The 7165-nt window shown below is 36.7% G+C and overlaps 1 non-coding gene across 1 annotated transcript; it reads left to right on the forward strand.

Moving 5' to 3' along the window:
- Window positions 1–2528: 2528 nt before the first annotated feature.
- Window positions 2529–2636, forward strand: LOC133813099 (small nucleolar RNA R71). The gene has a single exon (XR_009884143.1). It is a non-coding gene; the product is annotated as a small nucleolar RNA R71 (small nucleolar RNA).
- The last annotated feature ends 4529 nt before the right edge of the window (window positions 2637–7165 follow it).

The raw sequence follows: 7165 nt of genomic DNA on the forward strand, positions 1-7165 counted from the left end.
GCTAAACGAGTCATTAGGACATAAATGTGCATCTAAGTGTTATTAATGGGCCAGGGTTAAAATTTCAGTTAAAAGGAATGGATAGATGACTAATAAGACATCCTAGGTCCCGCACCTTGAATAGATGACTAATAAGACATCATGGGGTCCTGCACCCTAAGCCATGTGACAATCAAGTCACCTAAGCCTTTTAGTCCTGACTCTGAGCAACTAGCCATAGACTAGCCAAGCGCTTTAGTTTTCTTCGACCAATAGGTCGAACGAGCATATAATGCTCTTGTTGATTAGATCTAATCATATCGACCAGCGTTCAAAGTTCTATTGCCGCTCTTGACTCATAAGTCAATTCCACACGACCAACGCTCAGTACTATTGCTGATCCTAACTGATAAGTCAAAGCTTCACGACCAACACTTAGCACCATTGCCTTTTCTGACTAATAAGTCAGTATGTTGTTCAGATAAACAATGCATTCAAGAATTCATAATGCAATAGATATCCAAGTATAGAGCAATCAACATGCTTCAACAATAATCATGTATGTCACATAATGGGTGCAGTTTTCTTACCTCAGACTTGAGCGTAAGATAAGTTAAGAACGACCCTTGAGAATGATCCTGACCTTAGGCCCTTAGCGGTCACCTAATCATAACCAAATATGAAATCCGATCAATAAAATGAGTAATAAAAGATTCTCGAACCAAGTCCTAGCCCCCGGGACCTCGAATCCTACCAAAACGGGTAGTAGATTCGATCCCAAGCCTTAAGGTTTGAAAACCCGTGCTTAAAACGAAGTAAAACCAAGCTGGGCAAAAATAGACAGGCGGGTCGGGACCTACCCCCAAGGGCCACGGCACATCTCCTAGACAGACAACCCCTTGTCTGGGTGCCAGGGGTGGGCCGCGACTTGCCCTTGAGGGTCGCAATGTGCTTGCCAGATAGAGCCCAATGAAGGCTCTGGGGTTCGCTCAAGTCGCGACGCCCAAGAACACGGTCATGACTTGACCCCGCTAACCCAGCTCCCCTGCATTTTCTTTAATCCTAACTCAGCCAAAAATACAACCCAACAACCCCAATATCAAAACCAAACCCCAACATAACTTTATGACCAATCTAATAATAAAACCCAAGCTTCATAACACTTAAAACACCACCAAATACCCAATTCTAAGATTAAACTACCAAGTTTATAAATAACCTTAAAAACAGAGTAAAACTTCAAAGTTCAAGCTTAGAATCCTTACCTCAAACACAAAATTATCCCTAAGCTTACTAAAACCAGAACCTAGCTCAAATAGCTTCAAAAATCAACTGAGTGAGAGAGAGTAGGATCGAGAGAGAAGAGAGAGAAAGGTACCCTATTTTCTTCCTTAGCTCATTCTACAGCCAGCCCTTGGTTAAGTATATCTAGTGGCCTGCAATGACAAAAATGCTCCTAGGGCCATCTAAAACCTTCAAAGCCACCCAAGGGCGATTTTGTCATTTTTACCTACCCCATTAATCATAATTAGCGTCCCCCAATTCCCGTCATTCCCAATATCCTCAAATAATTACCAAATCATATCCCACCACCCGCTCAATCCCGGAAATATACTAAGCACCAAATTACCCCTAGCATCACCTCGAGCCTAGTAATTAACCCTGTTATGACCAAACCGCTAACTTGCTTCCTCGGATCATCTCATGCCGAATAGCTCAAACATAATCACATAATAATGTGATCTCATCCATATATTACATACATGCACATAAATATACAAATATATCCATATAATAATACAATGCACATAATCATTCATATAATCATATAATAACACATTAAATCAATTATGGTCCTCCTGGACCCCAATCTAGGCACAAAGCCATATTAGGGAATTTGAGACATTATAATGGTACTTTTGGAGAAGCATTGAGTGGTGCATTCTCGGGATTAACTTTTGGAATCCTGGGAGAGATGGCTTTTATAGATGGGTCTTGCAAAGTTTTACCACTTCTAGTGAATCTTGGTTATGGCCCTCCTGGCCTCCAATCTAGGCACGATTGAGCTTGGTTAGAATCTCTCCAACTGAAATTTGGGTGGTTTCTCTAACCAGAGTTGTACATATGGGAGAATGACTTGTTATACACTCCAAAGGAATTGCATTGCTCCTCATAAAACCCTTTCATTTCATTAAAAGCTAAGTAATCCTTAACTAAATGCTCCATCCATCAACAAACAAAACAAGGTTCTTGTGGTTCCACTTGAGCAATCATGTGCGATTTTTGGCCATTTTTCGTAATTAAGACCTCAAACTTAACACCATCCTCTTCTCGAAGTTGATAGATCCCAGATAGTTTATGTTGGTTGGTGCTATCAGTAGCACTTGGACCAGTCCAAGTGTGAGATTTTTTTGCAGTTTCTTCAAGATATTCAAGGGCATCGCCTGGCTCTTTTTCGAGGAATTTTACCATTGCATAGCATTTCTACAAACTGGCGGTCACGACTCGCGAGGCCTTCATAGAAGTAGCTGACCAAACGCCAATTCTCTTACCCATGGTGTGGGCACTGATTCAACAGATCTTTAAATCTTTCCCAGACTTGATAGAACGTTTCATTGTCCTTTTGGGAAAAATGTGGAAATCTATCATTTCAGACTGTTGGTCTTATGGCTAGGGAGTGTTTCAGAAAGAAAGATTTGGTCATTTCCTCCCATGTTCCAATAGACCTAGGTCTGAAAGAGTATAACCAACTTTTGGCTTTGTCCTTCAAGGAGAAAGGGATGATCGTGAAAATATGTGTATACGAAAGTGCACGCAATCGATTCAAGAAATATATGATAAGTAAAGTATCGTTCCCTCAAAGACTATCTTCCAAGTACCACTAATTGTTCTTTAAACCTCTATTTGGCAACTAAGAATTTGATTTTTGAATTTAATTTTAAATTTGGAAATACTTTAAACAAAAACAACTAAATAAAAGATTTAAATCACTATGAAAAAAACCTAGGGTGTTAATTTCATCAACTTTTCATTCTACTAATTGTACTAATTAATTCTACATTTCTTTCTTTCTATTCTAATAGTAGGTTAACATAAATCGATTCCTATTTTTTTTCAAGATATTAGATCTCAGCCTCTATGCAGGTTTTCTACATCTCTGTGATAAACTTAAACATATAGAAGACATTAAGCATGGAAACCTAATTACTACACAAGCCATATAGGTACTTTCGTCCAATATGCAACCTATGTCTATATAATGATAGCATATTCAATTCTCATCTTTCAATTTTTGAATCAAAATCATTAAATCAAGCAAATAGTGATCAAGTATTTACTAGAATTAAACACATTTATATAGATTAGAATAGAGAAGAAAAATCAATAGAACATCATAATTGAATTAGATAGAATTCCAAGTGACTACATTAAACCCTAGATAAAATTTTTTTTAGTTCATATTAGACATGACTAGATCAATAAAATAATAATTAAAGAACACAAGATTCATAAACTTAAAGAAGAAAGAAAAATATAAATCTCCAGAATTACTAGCTTAAGAAACAAAATTAGTCTCTAAAAACGTGATTAAAAACTGACCAAATGAATTAATTAAACCCTAAATACAAATTTATAGAAAAAAATTAAAAGAATCTGAGTTTTTTCGTGTGCGGCCGCAACTTGGCCTTCTCTGGGTCGTGGCCCGTGTCTATTTTGGGGCCTTTCCTTCTCGTGTAAAGTCTTCAGAAGCCGTGACTCAAGACTCTCAAGTCGCGGCCCGTTTCTACGTTTCCCCTTAGCTGAGCCTATGTTTCCCTCTTGAGTCGCGACTTGTAAGCCCAAGTCGCAACATTAATTCCTTCCAGCAAGCATATGCGCCTCTGACTTCACCTTCAGTCGCGACTTTAATTCAATTTTTTCTCATATTGGATCTTTTAGCTCATCTCTTCATCAACACCGTCCTTTAATCATCCTTAGTATCATTTTTAGTCCAATAACTGCCAAAAGCCTCATTTTTCCACCATTTTCTCTTCTTTTTGCATTTTTCTCGTGATTCATCGCACCAACCTACAACGCAGACAAACAAAAGCGTAATCTTGCACAAAACACACATAAAAACTAAAGATTACCACAAAAACACCATCTAAAATGACCCTAAAATGAAGTTATCAAACTCCCCCAAAGTTACTCTTTGTTCACCCTCGAACAAAGGACTCAAAACAATCCTAAATTCTAACAACATGAACTACACCAACAACAAAAATTATGCCTCAAAATCATGAATGTTAATCATATAATTCTCAGAAAACTACTCAACAGTTTATTCAATCTAGAATTTTGATCAAAACACTCTATCAACACACCTTAGTCTACTAACATTTTGGATTATCAACTCATGATCATTAAATAAATGAATTTGAAATCAATTATGCTCACCAAATTTCTTTCCAATTGATCCATTCAAACCAAATAATTCCATAAGCTCACTTACTTGCTATTCTCCACTAATATAAATCATGATATTGATAACACTCAATAGGACTTTTATAGGCTTGTAACGATGGCTTAGGTAAAGGTAGATGAAAAATGAATTTTTAAGCTAAATTTACCATAAGCACATGACCAATACTCACCAACTTTATTTCCATAAGAATATAATCCCATAATCCCCTCTCTTACATATACTTTTGTTTTTCTTTAGATATATATATATATATATATATATTGATTTTGTTTTTTTTTCTTTTTCAATAACAACTACACTCCCCCAAACTTGCTTTTTCTTATATACTCATATTGGGAGTGCATTGAAATATCTTTCATCATTTTTTTTTCTCTCTTTTTTTTCTTCAATATATATATATTCTCTCTAAAATTTTCACTTTCACTTTCTAAACCCACTCAAATCACAATTAAACCCCATTACACATCCATCCCCATAATTATTTCTCAATCATATGCTCATAGTTTATTAGGGACGGATATATAACCAATGGGCAAGTATTAGGCTTAAATGATTGTTTAGAACAAAAAAGATACAAAATTAGGCTAAAAAAGGGTAGCCAAAGGATTAAGTAATTTAAGGTTCGCAAGAAAAGCTCAAACGATCCAAATGATAGCCTAAATCATGTTCCTAAACATTCATGATATATTATTTCGCCTCAAATATCAAGTAAGCAAGTTCTAAAATTGTTGAAAATAATTTTCACTTTCCATTAATCATTCCACAAACCAATTTCAGCAAGCATAGTCAATATCAAAAACATCAATTTAACGTCATGACAAAATATTCAAAAAATGTTATCTAAACTAAAATGAACTAACGAAGGGTTTAATCAAACACATAGATTTTTTTTTTCAGATTTCATTTTCTTTGAATTATACTCATTACATTCATTTTATTCTCATCAGAAATTGTTGTTAATTTTCATTCATGTTGGTACCAAACTAAACACACCAAAACAAAACTCTAAACACTAACATAAACAAATCACACAAAATATCACTAACAGAAAATAAGCTCCCTCCCCCAAACTTAACCTAAACATTGTCCCCAATGTTTAAAAATAAGTAAAGAAAAGAAAAGAAAACTTACCTGGTGCAAATCAGTTCAGAATGGTGGTGGGTTTGGAAATGGATGCCAAGGCAGTGGATAATGGAAGTACTGGCGGTCTGCCTCTTGGTTCGACCATCGGTAAACCAGCTCGTTCTGCCTATCAACTTGAGCTATATGAAAATCATGAAGCTTGCCCAAATAATTGTGCATATGCTAGTTCTGTCGAATGATGTAATCTAGTCTGGCTAAGTGTGGATCAGGTGGAGCCTCCAGTGCCAATTATTGAGGGTATTCTTCTCTTCTCTCTTCCTCAGGTGCTTGCACCCCCTCTGTTTGATCATTGGCTCGTATGGTCTCCTCAGTTGCTTCTACTTCCCTACCAACTCTTACATTTATGGGTATCGGTAGTGGTGGCTCTAACGATGGGGAATTGAATTTATTCACTGTAGCCCGAGAAATAACCCCCATCGCCTTCCTAAAAATATCACTAAGATATTTTGGCACCTCCCAAACCTCACATAGATCAGTAATCATGGAACCATGCCCCAACCTAGCAGTAGTGGTCAAGCGACATAAATCCCTCATGCTTTGGTGAATAACTCGCCCAATGTCAATGGAGAGCCCTGTCATAATGGCATATACCTAAAGACACCTATCAGTCCCCACTTCAGGCAAGTGCGTGTTTGGCATAAGCCGTGCACTCACAAAAAGAGTCCAAGCTTTAGCTACGACATTCATTTAGTATCTTCTTAAATGTTTCAGCTCCCCATTCTGTATAATAAATGAAGCACCAGGAATTCCTAAGGTCTTAGCCACCTCAGTCCAATTTACCTCACTATGATACGCCAATTGATAATACTCATCCTCTTCTGGACATAACTTAGGTACATTAAATAAGGCATCAATATTATCAATGGAACATTCAACTGAAACACCCCTAACAAACACCTTTCTATTTACAGCCCTAGGAAAATTAGCTTAAAACTCATAAACCAAGGAGTAATTGGCTTTTGGCATCTTATCGTCCACAAATAATTGCCAACCTCGACGTAAAATTTCATTCCTAATAATATGATAAGTGTCATTAGGGTATAGTTCTTCTTTAATGTCCATCCCACGCTCTTGAATAACTGGCCGCTGTGATAGCCTATGATAAAGATCATGGGCATCCTTGTTAATGAAACGTGCAGGATCATATTCTAAAATTAGCTGAGGTGCTAGCGGGTTTGGCTGGGTTTGGGGTGATTGGGAACGAGATGAGGAAGGGCGACTAGTATTCTTTGAAGATGCTGCCCTAGTGGGTTGTTTCCTTGGTCCCATACCTTCACAATTTTCTAAAAAATGGCACACAAAATTTTTGCAGCACTTCCCCTAAAACTCTGAAATTTCCTTACTAAATCTCCCAAAAATTTTCACCCAATGTACCAACAAATAGTCCAAAAATCCAAGGCAATCTCTTAATATAATTGCAACTCAATGAAAACTTCAAAAAGAAAAACATACAAGCCTTGAAAGTTGAAAATTTTGCCACCCTTTAATCCTCCTTCAATTCCTCAATGAGCACCAATAAAACACAAAATAGGGTTAGAAAAAAAAAAGGAAGAAATCAATAAAAATATGAAGTAGAAA

Source organism: Humulus lupulus, chromosome 1, assembly GCF_963169125.1.
Source record: "Humulus lupulus chromosome 1, drHumLupu1.1, whole genome shotgun sequence".
Classification (NCBI taxonomy): domain Eukaryota; kingdom Viridiplantae; phylum Streptophyta; class Magnoliopsida; order Rosales; family Cannabaceae; genus Humulus; species Humulus lupulus.